The sequence below is a fragment of the Stenella coeruleoalba genome (genome assembly GCF_951394435.1).
Source record: "Stenella coeruleoalba genome assembly, chromosome: 4".
Classification (NCBI taxonomy): domain Eukaryota; kingdom Metazoa; phylum Chordata; class Mammalia; order Artiodactyla; family Delphinidae; genus Stenella; species Stenella coeruleoalba.
The window spans coordinates 61,401,009-61,415,546 of NC_137149.1; the positions used below are offsets into that span (position 1 = coordinate 61,401,009).

Consider the following 14,538-nt stretch of genomic DNA (forward strand, 5'->3'; position numbering starts at 1 on the left):
CAGTAAACAAACCTGAACTTTGCTGCAAAGAGATAGTATCTCTATCTCCCAAGGTTGTCCACTAGACAAACATCCTCGAAGGATAAAAGGGCAGTCAGTGCTCCTGCTTGCAAGGCATGCAGAAATATAGGAGAACTGTCTCCCAGAAGAATACCCTAGCTCAAAGGATTTACATGAAGAGGTATAATTAAACAGAAATAATATTGTCAATAAGAAAATATGAGTTGTATATGAAAATTGAAAACAACAGGTGTGAACCACTCTTTTCATCACTATAGTCACTGGAGGAATCCATCCATGATCTCTTCCCATCCTAAGACCTCTACCATATTCTGCCTTAAACTCACTGCTTCTTCTGTTTAGTGGCTTTATGACAAAGCACTGAGAAAATTGACAGCTTGTCCTTCAAACACCCAATCTCTATAGAGATAACACATTTTCTGCTCATCTTAGCAACATAATTTCTTTCTTCATCTTTTTCTTTCATGAACTACAAAGAGGTATGAACAAAAACTCCCGCTCTCAAGAACAGAGAAATTACAACAAGATTCTTCCATCCCAAATATTAACTAGTATTTTCCTCTAAGGAAAGCCCATTTGCATGGCTAGGAATGTATACTTGAGGAAAAAATAAATGAATATCCAGGAAGTAGAGGATTTTACCAGGGTGTTTGTTTTGCTTTGTTTTGGTTTTATTTGCATCCGTATATATGTCATATATTTATGATTGCAAAACAATAACTGATTATGGCAGAAACTCCATACCTATCCAACATCTATCTTTCCCTTCTTCTACTGCAATGATATCAAACTTATTCAGACCATTAAGATAACCAGTCACAAGAATACATTACTTGGCTTTTCTTGGAGCTACACATTGCCATGAGGCTAAGGTCTGCCAAAAATGATAATGATGTAAGCAGATGCATTGGGGAGGGAATTGGAGAAGACTCCATGAGAGAGCTGACTCTGCATGGAAATGTGCTCTTTTTATCTTTTCCCTCTAATTCATTACTGCTAATGTGGATGTGATGACTGGTGCTTTTGTAGCCCTTGGGAAGGACTGTGGACCAGGTTAGAAGTAGCCTGAGTTCCTAATGCCTTTCTGAAAGGTAAGTATCATACAAGTCTTATACTCTCAATTTCCAAATTTCTGTTATATGAGACCATAAAAAAACAAAACCAAAAAAACAAGAAAAAATTGAATGTCTATCAGTATATACCATGACAGAAATCATTAGTGTCATGTAAAGATATTGCATAATATTACAAAACTATTACAAAAAAAGAGGTAGCTCTATAGCTATTAACCTGATATACTGTAAATAAAAAAAGAAAAAAATCTGAGAATAATTTGAAAAGTGAGATTACATTTTGGTAAAATAGCAATAAAATATCTCAAGTGTAAATTAAAAAATCATCCCTAATGTGTTTAAGCCACTATGTTTTTTTGTTTGTTTTTGGAGGAGTTATGTTTTATTCTTTACAGCCCTAAATAACTGCAAATTATGTAATGATCCTTACAGAAAATTTGGGGGAGTACATTAAAAAATACAAGAAAAGCAAAACCATCTCATATTCTTTTTTCAGTGGCAAAATTTATCCAGATTATCAGTGAGTTACAAATGAATAAATCTAAAACATCTCTAGTATGAGGAAACAAGCATTTTACATTTATAATTTTATCTTTAATATTTATTTTTAGCTTAGCAGTTCATATTCTTGCCTTTAGAAATAAAGGATCTAATTTCTACCCTTGAGGTTCTTAACAAGGCCCATGAGTTAAAAATATCATCACCAGAGATTTTTGCTAGGCTTCAGGGTTTTGGTGGTATGTTTAATGGCTTACATTCATAAATGTTTTATTATGAGTATAATGGAAGCCCACGATAAATTCAAATGGTACAAAGGGTACAAAATGAAAAGGAAATGTCATTAAACCCCCTTTCTTTCCTACCATACTCTAGATGGCAAACAATTTTTATGCATTGTTCCTAAAAATTGTCATGTCTTCAAGGTGTATATATACACACCATAAACATCTATTTTATGCAAGGCACTATTTTTAAATACTAGGATTAACCAAGGAACAAGGCAAATACTTTCACCTACAATTTTCATGGGAAAATACTTTTCATGGAAAAAAGGAATAAAGAAATAAGCAAATAAAATAAATATTCAATATAATATCAAGTGGTGTGGTACTTATTCTGAATAAAAAGAACAAGGTTTGGTGGCAGAGAGTGACTTGGGTGGGGAGGTTGGAGTATTTAATACAGAGTAGTCAGGGACAGTTTGCAGAGGTGAAATTTGAGAAAGTGTATGAAAATTATGATGGGGCTTATATGTATATATCAGTTGATTTTTTAATTAATAATATATCTTGAAGATATTTTCATTTACATATTCATTTCAAACATATTACAGGTTTTCATTTCACAGTAAAAGGACAAATGTTTCATAAGTTACTGAATTTAATGAGTTTCATGAGGTACAAGTTTAGAACAATAATTTATACCATCTAATTTCCTTATTTTGGGAATGAAGATGCTAAGACACAGATACGTTCAATGACAGCTGAGGACATACAGGTGGATACGTAGGATGACTCTCAACTGTGGGCCTTGGCATAATTTCACACGTTATTAGCACAGTTCAAAACTAAAAATTAAAACTTAGAATCCTCAACTCCAAAACACTTCTTCTTTAAGTCAATAAGCAATACAATTCATCATCATTTGGGGTGAAGATGATCAATTGTTTTTCAGAGTAATTTTTGGCATTATCTATATTCAAATGTCAATGCATTTGATAGCTAAGTTATGAAATTAATTGCTAGCCCCATCAAAAATAGATCCCAGAAATGGGCAGGATCCAAAAGTTCGATTGCCAATGCTACATTGTTTAAAATATTTATATATATATGTATGTATGTGTGTATTGTGTACATACATATGTGTGTGTCTGTGTATGTATATATAAATATATATTGTATGTATATACAAAATAAATATTTCAGTTTAAAAAGATCTATGTCCACATTTTACTTCCAAGTAGGCTCGTTGTCATGGTAATTATTCTTCCAGATGGGCTGGCTGAACCTTGCATCTCATTTTAGTAAAAATAAATAATTTTTCAGTCAATGACCTAAATTACTGACTACTAGACCTAGATGTTTTACAAATATTTAAGGATGTTTTCAGTTGCCTTGAGAAGAGACTGCAATACTTTCAAGTGCATAACTTTATCAAGTGAATAATCTGACATTTCTTTTGAAAACATAAGGAAATAGAAAAGTGATAGAATGTGACCATTTTAAGAAATATCAAGGCACAAAAAATTCTTCACACTGTACATTATTCCTCCCATAAAAGGATCGCATAAAGTTTGGTGTCTATGTTAAAATAAATATACGAAAGACCTGGAGATTGTTGAGGAAACAGAAACCAATATTTTAAAAGAACTGTGATTTAAAAACCTGGAAAATTGGGCTTCCCTAGGCGCAATGGTTGAGAGTCCGCCTGCCGATGCAAGGGACACGGGTTCGTGCCCCGGTCCAGGAAGATCCCACATGCCGCGGAGCGGCTGGTTCCGAGAGCCATGGCCGCTGAGCCTGTGCGTCCGGAGCCTGTGCTCCGCAACGGGAGAGGCCACAACAGTGAGAGGCCCGCGTACCGCAAAAAAAAAAATTAAAAAAACCTGGAAAATTGCATGTGAAAATTTGAAATGAACCTGAGAGTAAAGGCATTTTTTCCTCTAGCTCTTCAAATAAATGAACGGGAGAGAAACAGTATAGTTTTTAGTGCACAAAAAGAGAGTAAGAACGAGTTGATCTTTGATCAAACATGAATGGCTTCACTAGCAGCAAAATTAACATTTCACCTCATCTTGGGGAGACCTGAGGATATAATGGTTAAGGTAAACATCTACCTGTGTGATTTAGGTGTTCACCTAATTTGAGACTAAATAATTTCGCCATTTGAGTTCACCCAGCTTCATCATTCCCTCACCTTTTATCCTCCTAAACAAATTCCCTCTCCAGGCATTCTGTCCATCAATTTATGGTGGTAATCCCAGGAATAAAATTGCATGCCATAAACAGTTTCAAAATACAAACTGCTCTACAGAACAAAATTTAAACATGGGTAGGTGTTTGTGATTTAAATTACCTGCAACAAAGGCAGCTTGTGTTGCAGCTTCTGTCAACCGCCCAAAGTGAAAAGAAACTGCTCCTATTTCTTTTCAAACCTTTGCAATCTAAACATTTTTCACTCACAGTAATGATTAAAATAAAGATTAAGATTGAATTGACTGGCAGAAAATCACAAGTCAAAATGTTACGATCATTCTCCAAGATAAAAACATCTCCATGATGATGTAGAAGTTTTTTACTATCATTGAAAAGCTGAAAATGTTCAAATAAATTTGATAAAGAGAAAATTTAGAAGAAAAGAAATGGAAGTGCAATTTAAAAAACAGAAATGAGGGAATAAAATGGATCACAAATGCATAAGAAGGGAAAACAACGTTTTTTCATACAAAAGAACTTATGATTTGGGTCTTTATAAATATGAACAAAAAGGATAACGCTAATGTCCTATATTCAGTATAACTCAGTTTCTAGATCCTTTTCATTCAAATCAAAACTTTAAATAATAAATGAGAATTTATCTATTAAAAAAAAAGTTTAAGTGTCTACTAGTTCTAGTCCTTGTCTTAAATTCTATGGAGGATTCAGAGATTAAACTGATATTGTGCTTATTATGCAAAAATTCAGATATGGTTATGATCATAGGGAAAAGTCATCAGTGGAACAAATGTGAAAGGTAAAAAGGTAAGGAAGTTAGTGAAAGGGTGGTACCTTTTTAGGAATTTGTTTCTTAACTTACCAGTAAGCCCTCCTCTTCCTACCACAGCCCCAAGGTTGAAACGTCAATGTAAATGCTATCTTCCTGTTTTTAAGAAGTTTCAAGGACACAAATCATCTGTGGGAAAAAAAACAACCATTTACGATCCTTAAAGAATAGAACAAAAGTAGAATATTGCATCATATTATAAATTTGATTGATGAGATTTACTGATATATGAGATAAGAAAGTGTAGAAAAGGAAAATAAAGGCAAGTATCAGTTCTCTATCTAGATGACTGGAAGATAATCAAGTTAGGACATATGAAAAGAAGCACAATTGAGAGAGTTGAGCACATGGTAAATGACCAGCTCATTTGGGCACTACGGAGTTGCAGGACCCTCTTAAATATTCAAGTAAAGATGTCTCAGTAGTGAAGTATAAATTCAGTCATCACCTTAGCAAAAGCTTTATGGTGATAGGAACTGACCGGAAAGCAGGAACAACTAACTTCCACTGAGTGTCTTCCAAGACATGGGCCTGGAGCTTTGCCTAATTGTTCTTACTGTTTGTCACAACAGTCATGGAAGACAACTGTAACAATCAGGACTCAGGGAGATACCATTTCAAACCGCCAAAATATAAAAGTTGGGCAATTCCAAGTGTTGATCTAACGTAAAACAATGGGAATCCTCATCCATTGCTGCTGGGACATTTTGAAAAACAGATTAATAAGCCACGATCCAGAAATTACTGTATAGATGTAACTATTTTCACCTGGATTAAAAAACAGAGCCTTAATGCCAGTGGTTAATTTGGGAGTTGCAATCCCAGGACAAATAGTGTGAGGGAAAAATGAAAGCAAGACAGGAAAAGATGGAAAGTAATACAAGGTGATGAGTTACTGTACTGGTAACTGCTTCAAGAGGAGTTGAGAATGGACAACAGCTGTTGTTTGACAGCTGCTGCATCCCACTTGGTCACATGGGATGATTCTGAAAAGGCTCTACACAAGAAAACATGCATTAAAACAGGCCAAGGAATGAAAGAAGGGACAGAGAATTTATCCATCTATTTCTTCCTAGTTTCTTTATTTCATTGGTCAAAGTTTGCCCTACAAAAGATACCTCGCTCTATGACAGTCACTTCTCAAGCCCAAAAGTGGCAGGAAGAGTCTGGGGATTCAGGTATATGGCTGATCAGTATAACATATCAATCTTGGCTGTAGCTGAGGTTCATAAAATGCTAAAGATACATATGAAAGTAAAAGAACTTGAAGAGGTGTATAAAAAATATCCAAAACAATACCCTAGAGAATTGCTGGTATATGTGTAGTAGCAAGAGATATTTCAAAACTGGAGGAAATGGGGCTTCCCTGGTAGCGCAGTGGTTGAGAATCTGTCTGCCAATGCAGGGGACATGGGTTCGAGCCCTGGTCAGCGAAGATCCCACACGCTGTGGAGCAACTGGGCCCATGAGCCACAACAACTGAGCCTGCGCGTCTGGAGCCTGTGCTCCGCAACAAGAGAGGGCGCGACAGTGAGAAGCCCGGGCACCGAAATGAAGAGTGGCCCCCGCTTGCCACAACTAGAGAAAGCCCTCGCGCAGAAACGAAGACCCAACACAGCCAAAAAAACAAAAACAAAACAACAACAAAAAAAAAAAAACTGGACGAAAAAGTGATATAATGTTCATTTAAGGATAAATTAAAACTATATTGTGGTACATTCATACAGTGGAATAATAAGCACTTGTGAAATTAGTAAATTATAACCACAAGTATCAACATGGATGAATCATAAAACAATATTAAGGGCTTCCCTGGTGGCGCAGTGGTTGAGAGTCCGCCTGCCGATGCAAGGGACACGGGTTTGTGCCCCGGTCCGGGAAGATTCCACATGCCGTGGAGCGGCTGGGCCCGTGAGCCATGGCCGCTGAGCCTGCGCATCGGGAGCCTGTGCTCCGCAATGGGAGAGGCCACAACAGTGAGAGGCCCGCGCACCGCAAAAAAACAAAAAACAAACCAAAAAAAAACAATATTAAATGAAAGAACCAAGTCAGAGATGAATATATGCAATAGTAGTCCAATTATATAGCTTAAAAGCAGGAAAAAATGGTATGGCACATTAAATAGAGGTGCCCATATAAATGACAAATTCCAAAAAAATGATTAACAGAAAATTTAGGATAGTGATTTCCTCTGGGTGAAGGAACAAATGATTGGGGTGGGACTCTGAAGGCCCGATAATACTTGATTCTTTAACTGCATAGAGGATATAAGGGTATTCATTTTATTTGTCTTAAAATTATATGTACACTTTTTCATATGTATTATATATTAAACAATTTAAAAATACTTTGGCTTCTTTAAAAGTAGTTACCAATTGGACTCAGTTCTTTCCTTGTCTGCCAATACAGAGCTATGAGATGGAAGGAATCTCAGTCTTTAAAATCATCACGTAAAGAAATGCTGTCCTCCAACTAGAAATACCCTGATTTTCACATGAGTAAGAAATAAACTTCAGTCTTATACTTCGGAGGATTATTGGTTCAGCAGCTAGCATTACCCAAATAGGTGTGCACGTGTGATATGTGTGTGTGTGTGTGTGTGTGTGTATGATACAAATACATGGTACATAGTGCAACAGAATGTATACAATGTAGGTATGAGCTATAAAGGATAATTATAAAATGAGCAACCATGATTCCATTCCCAACTTAAGAATTGCAGCATTCACAATATTTTTGACTCTCTGCGTAAACCTGTGTACCAAAGATGCTGAGGAAAAAATGACACTCAAGAATTCTTTTCTAAAATTTGGATCCTGATCAGGATTTTACACTTCCTGTTTTTACTACCTGGATTTGTCTTTCCCCAGGTACGTGCATAGGTGACTGCCTCACTGGCCTCAAGCCTTGCTCAGATTTTATCTTTTAGTGTGGCCTTCCCTGGTCATGCTATTTTAAATTTCATGCATAACTCCCCCACCCAAAAAATTGCTGTCAATGTTCCTTTTTAATTTTTATCCACAGCACTTATTACCTTCTAATTTACTGGGTAATATACTCATTTTAATTTATTTATCATTGATCATCCCCTACTAGTATATTAGATCCAAGAATGCAGAAGATTTTGTCAGCTTTGTATACTTTTTTATTCATAATACATAAAACAGAACCTGAGTAACTCCATATATATCAATATTTATTGAATGAATGAATGAGTGATTAGAAGATTGTGCTATCAGCTCAGCCCAAGAAACTGTGATATTTGCTAGGACACAATTCAGAGAGTTAGCCTTTTAAGAAGTGATCATTCCTTTATAAGCGTATCCTAGCTTTCGACATTTTGTGAACTGGATCAAATTTGTATCTATCTAAATATATCTCTAACCAAGTGAAGTTCTGCTCATATTTAGAATATTTCAGTCTAGCCAAAAATGTTCTTTTCTGTATACCTTCTTTGACTGAATTTCAGGAAAAGACCTATATGCTCAGACTATCAATTCCTAGGTGTTCCCTATATATCATAATCTTATTTGAGGCTTTTATCTATCTCTAAGGGCAGGATTCCCTTCAGTGGACACATAACCACACTTAGATCATGGATCATGTGTTAGAGCCTAAAGATTTTACCTTCTATTCTGATGGTTAAATGCTGATTTTTTCCAAGATAACCATTTAGTGTGTATTAATATTTCACAGAACATAACATTAATAAAATCTAGATGTCTCAAGTGGACTTCTTATAAACTAGCACATTTTTATGATTACAAGATATGGAACAGGTGTAGGTTTGATATGAAGAGGTCTTTCATACAATACGGGTAAAGATGTACAGTCTTAACCTCAAATCAAAGGGCTTTGAGACGTCAGCCTTTATTTTTACCAGCTATCTATGAATGCTTCTTTATCTCAGAGTCATGTTTCCCCACTGTAGCTGAGTCAACAACTATTTATTTGCCCCATATACTTTGTGAACAACTATTAGTTCAAGGTTGCAACCTCTGGCATTAGCAGAATTTTTATGAGATAGGGCTAAACCAAAGAAAATGGAGCTTATAGTTTCCTGTTTCAATGCAAAATTAAATATATATATATACAAATACAACACAATACTATATATATATATATATACACACACACAATACAAATTTTAATGTATTGTGTGTATTTAATTTTACGAAAGAAAAATACAGATTTTTTTAGTGTAATAAGGAAACAATATAGATTGCAGATTTAAGCTGATAGCTGGAAAATGAGCAGGAATTAATCAAAGAGTAGATGAAGGAGCATTCCTGGTGGTAAGATTAACATGTACTAAGACCCTGTAACGGGAGAGAGTTAGATGTGATCAAGAAACTGAATGTAAAAAGCACCTTGAGATGGACGCTTATTAGGATGAAAAAACACAAATGCTCTAGTAAATAATACAACGTCTCAACAACGTAACAGGATGAAAATGTATGTCTCACTGCTGTCTAAAGCCGGTCAGATTCCTCTTCTGGGTGTTTCTCCTCCAAGCGATGATTCAGGCATACAGACTCTTTCCATTAGGTGGGTTTGCCATTTGAGAACTCTTTTCCTCCAAGAAAGAGAGTGGATCATATGGGAAACGTTGATATTGCAAATGGGGTCCATCCCTCTCATTCACATTCCATTGATGAAAAGTGCTCATTTGTTCCCAACTTAGGAGCAAGAGTGAATGAGAAATAGAATCTTCCTTTTATGCTCAGAAAGGGTGCATATCCATGCTTTGCCCCAAAGGGAGAAGAGAGATAAAAGTTGAGGCCAGAAAGCTAAGTGGAAGCCAACAGATACAGACTCTTATACTCCACTAAGATACTGAATTGTATCTAAAAAATAGGAAGTCAGTGGATGACTAAACAACAGAGTGATATAATTTAATTTACACTTTTACAACATCACTCTAATAATAAATGTGGCTATTAGGAAAGGAGTTGTGTGTACTGGTCTGAAGCTCAAAGAGGGCAATTTGGCAACAAAATTTGGAATTTGATGTCCTAGTGGAAATAATTGAAGTAAATGGATATGGATGAGTTTGCTATAGAGGGAGAAAAACCCAGATATTTCCCAAACAAAAGGTGATTCAAATAATATCATTTTTTATTAATTCTTGTTTTCAGTACAGCTTAAAGGTCAATGAAATATCTTCCACTTTAAGACCAACAATTATTATTATGCTGAACATTCAGAAAGAGGAGAGGAAGCAGGGCATGTGGACTGGGCACTTTTTTTTTCCTTTTACCATCTGGAGAGTGTTGATACAGTGCAAATAGCTTTATTGTACCTACTTCTTGGACTAATTTTGGAAAGAACACAAATAGCCTACATTTTATTTCCAGAACATTTTTGTTTAAGTGTGAAAAGATTTAAGTGTATGGATGAGTCAAAGGATAAGTTTCTGTGAGTCACTGAAGAGTAAAGAATAGAAATGCCAGTTTCAATCTCTAGTAACTGACAGTTTTGATAAACATTTATAAAACAAGGCTATATGTATCATAACATGTGGCAGAATGAAAATGCAATGTAGCATCCTCCCTTCACCAAAAGTTCCTGAATATAAGAACTTAATGACTGATAAAGGAGGGTCATCCCTAAGGCCTCGCAAGTGGGAAGGAAAAGGCACCAGAGCCAAGTTATTTTAAGTCAGTTATGTTTTCCAGAGGAAGCATTTGCTTACAGGTAAAAATCTGGTTTCAATGACCATTAGGGTTCATTTACATAGTCCCATTAATGGTCATTTGGTAATACAATAAAGAGAAGTATGAACAAATATGAAGTGGTCTTTGCCTTCTATAGTTACCAGTGAAGACCAGAGCAGGAAAATGGCCCAGGGGATACGTGGACAGACAGTAGGCAGTCTATGAATAAAGCTCTGGTTAGCAGAATCTTCAAAATCAGTTGCATACAGATATTAATTTCATTTCTTACCCAAAGTTATGTATCTGACATAATTGTTCCACCACTAGTATGCCTTAGTTGACATGCCCATTCAACACTGGAGTAATAGGAGCTCTAACCCTGAAGAAATTTTTTTTCCAAGAAATGCTACCAGTGTATTCTTAGGTTGGTCCTCATTTTTTTAAATTGGGATATAATTGACATATAACATTATATTATCCTCAGGTGTGCAACATAATGATTTGATATTTGTATATACTGCAAAATGATCACCACAATAAGTCTAGTTAACATCTGTCACCATACATCGTTAGAAATTTTTTTTTCTTATGACAAGAACTTGTAAGATCAACTCTCTTAGCAACTTTCAAATATACAATATAATATTATTAACTATAGTCATTATGCTGTGCATTACACCCCCATGACCTATTTTTCTTGTAATTGGCGGTTTGTAACTTTTGACACCCTTCACCCATTTTGCTCACCCTCCCACCGGCCACCTCTGGCAACAACTAATCTGCTTTCTGTATCTATGAGCTTGTTTGTTCATTTTTACATATGAATGAGATCGTATGGTATTTGTCTTTCTCTAACTTAAGTCACTTAGCATAAGGCTCTCAAGGTCCATCCATATTGCTGCAAATGGCAAGATTTTCTTTCTTTTTAATGGCTGAATATTCCACTGTATTTATATACCACAATTTCTTTATCCATTCATCCTTTGGTGGACACTTAGGTTGTTTCCATGTCTTGGCTATTGTAAATAATGCTGCAGTGAACATGGGGGTGCATATATCTTTTCGAGGTAGTGTTTTTTGTTTTGGCTTTGGTTTTTTGGATAAATACCCAGGAGTGGAATTGCTGGATCTTATGGTAGTTCTATCTTTAATTTTTTGAGGAACCTCCATACATTTTTGTGAAGCAATTTGTTTTTAAGCAATAGGGAAGTTGTATTGAAACAAAAGATTTCCTAAATCCCATTATTCTAGTTGCCATAGAATATTACGAATATGTGCATCTATAGGGCTCAAATAGACTTCAAACCTTTTTTACATCACAAAGATTCTTTGAGGGAATTCCCTGGTTGTCCAGTGGTTAGGACTCTGCTAATAGCCCACAAGCCACGCAGTGCAGCCAAAATAAAAAAAAAAAGATTCTTTGAGAATCTGATAACACCTTTCCTCTAGAAAATAAAATGTCACAATAGTGACACAATTTCTAGTTCTTTTTTTTTGACTTCTGAACTCAACTGTGTATCAGAAATGTATGGTTTAGAGGGAGGATTTGCCTTTCCAAATCTAAAATTTTTACTCATTCCTTCCACTCTTGGTCCACCACTATAGCTACCATTAGATATTCTTATCTTAATTCTATTTTTACGACCATGCATTCATTCTGTAATTCATTCTCTAAGATAGACTTGCTGACTCTGCGATGTGCTCCATAACCAAATTCACATAGAACTTGTCATCTAGTTTCTAATTCCCTCTTTAATAGTGTAACCACAGCCTTCCCGAGACTTTCTCAAGTGGAGATGTATATTTCCAAAAGTTTTTATCCTCTCTAATTTTCATAATTATGCAGTTCCATTTCCTTAATGTGACACTCAGTACTAGCACATTACTTGATCTGGGTTTTCACCATGCTTATTAAAAAAATTCTAGAGTCAGCTCTTTTGACTCATAAACTTTCTTTCTAAGAATATATCCCTATTTGGCATGGTCCCAGTTTTACTGCAACTAGACCAAAGACAGACAGAGAGGAAGAAACTAGTGGACAGTTGACACAAGTTTAATATATTTTCTCTTTCATAATATATAAAAAAATCAAATCACTTCACTATGTTGTACACCTGAAACTAATATAATATTTTAAGTCAATTATACTTCAATAAAATACTTTTTTCCTCCCAATCCAAAAAGCGACAGTTTTTTCAAAACCAACGAGATTTAGAATGTGCTCAAATGACAAAGCGAGTCATTAGAGATTTTCTTCTAACCTACTTTATAGTCTCTCTCATCATTCCTACTGGTTTGCCTACACATTAATTATTTTTAACCTTATTCTATTCTGGAAGGTTAGTGACAGTGAAATTCAAAAGTTTTTTTCTAATCACTTAGCATGTGGTTTAAAGAATTGTTAGACAAAACAGGTACCATTCTTTTATTTCATACACATAATACACAAACCCAAATCTAAAACTTTATAGCTATATACTTATCCCAAATCTAAGCCATCATCATTGGAGCCTGAAAAATTTTAACTATAGAGACTTCATGAGGTCCTCCTTCTTTCCTGAACTTTTAGAATGTTTCTCCCTTGAGTGGGAGGAAAACAGAATGATTATAAAATAAATTGACAATGAAAGACAAAAAGAGTCAGCTGTTCCAAAGGGAAAAAATAAGAAAAAGAAAAAAATTGCCCACCAGGAGAGGGGCCTGGGAGAAATCCAAGAATACAAAGGAAAGGAATTAAATTGTCTAAGTTGCTTGCAGACAAATGGCTTTAGCCTTAGTCTTTGGATTAGTCAGCACCACATAAGCAAATGGCAGACAGCAGTCACAAATGAGAAACACAGGATGGACTGAAACAGTGAAAAGGCCAAGCAATTATCTCTATGTCCTGCTGCGGAAGGTTAAACCTTTACTGTGGGCATGGATGCTCTTGTCTCAAAGGGCTTCCTTTCTTTACAGAACAAGAAGTATAGAAATACTTCCTGTAACAAGTAAAAGATCCAGCTTCTTAAGGAATATAACATGATTTCAGTATGCTTAAAAGTCATCCTTTCTGCAGGATAAATTTGACATCTTTAATATCCCATCTAACTTTTATGTAGTCCAGGACTGGAACTATAAGGATATTCAATAGGCAGCAAATTCTACAGTAGAAAAAAATGGAGCATGAGAAGTTCTGGATGCTCAAAATTACCCGCTTCTACCTTTTTCAATGCCTGAATGTTTCACAATGAACCGTCTCCTGGGTTAAATGCATTATCTCTGAATGTCCTCTTTACAATGCAGATTCTATTGCTTTTTATAAAAGGAAATACATGAACCAATTAGTAATCAATGGTTAGCATGGATTTGGGTATAAGCTATTTGGTTTATAATAGGTATGTTAGGTTTCTTCATTGGGAGGAAATTTGGAAACTTAAGAAACATGGGAGATACCCAGAGACAACTGGCACAATTGGACTGCTAAAAGTAGCTTGCCATAATCCAGAAAAGGAAAACTAAACTCTCAGAGTTTGGGGCAGCACTTGAAGAACAACTGCAATGTATAAAAGTGAGGAGAGCACTGAAAACAGCAAATATCCAATTTCAATATTCTCAAAAGCTTATGTGGGTACATGTCCAGGTTTGCCCAGGACATTCTAGGTTTACATCATTTTTTTAATATTACTATTATTATTACTACTATCATTATCATCATCATCATCTCCCTTTTTACTCTCAAAAGGGTGCAAATTTGGTCCATAAATTTTTTGGTCACCCAATCAAAGGCCATCCCTCCTAGGTATCTCTTCTCAATAGAAGAGAAAGGCTTGGGAGGGGAAAATTTTTACATGTGGATATGAAAGGAAATGTCTGAGTGAGATTGCTGAAGACATGAAATGCCAAACCAGGGCACTGGGAAGTTAGTCTTTAGGACCAGAGTCTGTGGTTCAGAGCGAAATTTGTTTTTCTCTGTGTCTTCTCTGTAAATACAAGGAACGTCCCTCCTGCTCATGATTTTGCTCTCACTAAAGGAGTATGTGTGTTTA

General features: G+C 35.6%; 1 long non-coding RNA gene across 2 annotated transcripts in view; it reads right to left on the reverse strand.

Moving 5' to 3' along the window:
* The window catches only part of LOC307186006, a 424,126-nt gene that overhangs the window by 371,402 nt on the left and 38,186 nt on the right, over positions 1-14,538 (reverse strand). For both annotated transcript variants that reach the window (XR_013828233.1, XR_013828234.1), the window contains exon 3: positions 4,890-4,985. This is a non-coding gene — a long non-coding RNA (uncharacterized lncRNA). The remainder of the gene's footprint in view (positions 1-4,889; positions 4,986-14,538) is intronic.